Below are 2,315 nucleotides of genomic sequence, written 5' to 3' on the forward strand. Positions count from 1 at the left end.
GTAGACAGTATGCAGACATTACACAGGGAGAGACTGAACGTGAGAGAGTAGGGATGATAGAGGAGGTGACCTGCTGCAGAAGTGGGAAGGAATGAGATTGCTTGTGCATGGAGAGGTGTTTGCTTTGGCTAAGGGAAGGACGACCTCTTTATTTAAGACCAGGGTAATGTCTTAGGAAAGGAAAGAGGGGCAGAAGGATTGTAGGTAGAGGTGATGATGGAGAACGGGTTTGGAGTTTCAAGATGAGGGAGAAGTGGGAGGATTATAGATAATTCAGATAAAGGAATTTCAGGACATGAACACGAAAGTGGAAAACTTGTGGTTGGGTGATGACAAGATGGAAATGATCATCTCTAGCTATTGTGAGGTAGAGGAGTAGGTGAGGAATTGGAAGGTTAGGGTATTTGAGGGATTATCAGTATGTATGGTGAAACCCCTGTTATGAGTATGGCAGGAGCAGGGGAGGACAGAGACAATGAGCCAAGTGTTAGGGAAGGAAGGAAGGAAGGAAGGAAGGAAGGAAGGAAGGAAGGAAGGAAGGAAGGAAGGAAGGAAGGAAGGAAGGAAGGAAGGAAGGAAGGAAGGAAAGGAGGGAGGGAGGAAGGAAGGAAAGGAGGGAGGGAGGGAGGAAGAAAGGACCGTATCCTGAAAGTTGATAGATAACAACCACCACTGGAATCTTGATTGCATGATAAATATGGATTGAATGAATCTCAAAGGAGAGTTTGCTGAGTAACGATGGAGAGATTGGAAATGGCAAGGGAGAGGAAGGAATATTCCAACTCCCACCTTGACCAATGAATGGGAGTATGAATGAAAATGCAACCAGTGATAGAAAGGGTAGCCAAAGAAACTGGGTCATCAAGAGAGAACCAGATCTTAGGAAGTTCAAGAAGCTGGAGGGAAAAGGCTTAAGATGAAAGCGAGTTTGTTACCTATGGAGCAAGAATTCCAAAGAGCACAGAGGAAGAGGTTGGTAGATTTAGCGTGGAATACTGGTAGGATTGTGTCAAAAGGGATGGGGAAGAGGCTTTGAATGGCTGCTAGGGTTCAAAATCACTGGCATAGGGAGGTTATAATGGGTATTGAAGTATGTTAATAATTGAGGAATGAGTTCAAATAGGCTATTGTCCAAAGGGTTTCAGCTTCAGTGTGTAGTTGACCCAGGGCCTTAGGCAGCTGTGTGTAGCTACAAAGGGGATGGGGAAAGGGAGGATCAAAGAAGAGGGAGCAAGGCAACTACTTTGGAGTTGTAGATATAGAGTCTAAGACCTCCAACTATTATACCACTGAACTGCCTGCTGCCTCTTAGCTAAGAGGCTGTGATCTTTAGGACCTGGGAGATAGTCTGTCAATCCTAGAGATGCTGTGCCAATATATAGTCATCACCCCTCTCTTCCAATCTTGTTGACAATGATCAAAGTCTACTGTCAGATCACTGGACTTAGTTTTCTCTGGACCTCTCCAAAAAAAGAGACTGCCACAAATAGTTTAGCGACTTTCTAAAGCAGAGATTCTTAACCTAGGGTCCCCAGATCCCTCACTGGATGAGAAAAAAATTAAATATGTATTTTAATAGAATTGGTTTCATTTCTAATTCTACATATTTTATATCATGTATTTTTAAATATTCCACAAAAGAGCCCTTAGGTCTCTCAATAGACTATCAAAGATGTCTATAACATTAAAAAATGGTTAAGAATCACTGTTCTATAAACCTGTTGCACAGGGGTGGCTATAAGCCATAATAACCTTAACTAATCAAAGCATCCTGAGTCACTGAGACTTAATTCTTAATGATAGTGGCTCATGACTATGGCCACACCTTCCAAAGAGTTCAAATTCCAACTAAAGATTCATTTCCCACTAGCTCTTCTGATCAAGTTTCTTTATACAGAGCAGATAAAATGAGGGCCAGAGACTGAGTGACTTGCTCATGGTCAGGGAGCTAGTTTTTCTGAATCCTTGACTAGTTGTATTTCTTCTCATCACTGGCCCATTTCTGAAAAGTATTCTGGGTCCCCACAACCAAAAAGAGTTAAGGAAAACCTTGAGCTTAGGATGGTTGGAGAAATTGCCACTACATGATAAAAAAAAAAAAACTCTTTAGAAAATAAGACCTGACCATAAAACTATGCATTCCCTTTGATCTAGCAATAACACTACTAGGTCTGTATCATCAAAATGGAAATCATAAAAAGAGATCATAAAAAGCAAAAATGGCCCACATGTACAAAAATATTTATAGCAAATTTTTTTGTGGTGGCAAAGAATTAGAAATTGAGAGGATGCCCATCAGTTGGGGAATGGTTGAA

Source organism: Notamacropus eugenii, chromosome 1 (assembly GCF_028372415.1).
Source record: "Notamacropus eugenii isolate mMacEug1 chromosome 1, mMacEug1.pri_v2, whole genome shotgun sequence".
NCBI lineage: Eukaryota > Metazoa > Chordata > Mammalia > Diprotodontia > Macropodidae > Notamacropus > Notamacropus eugenii.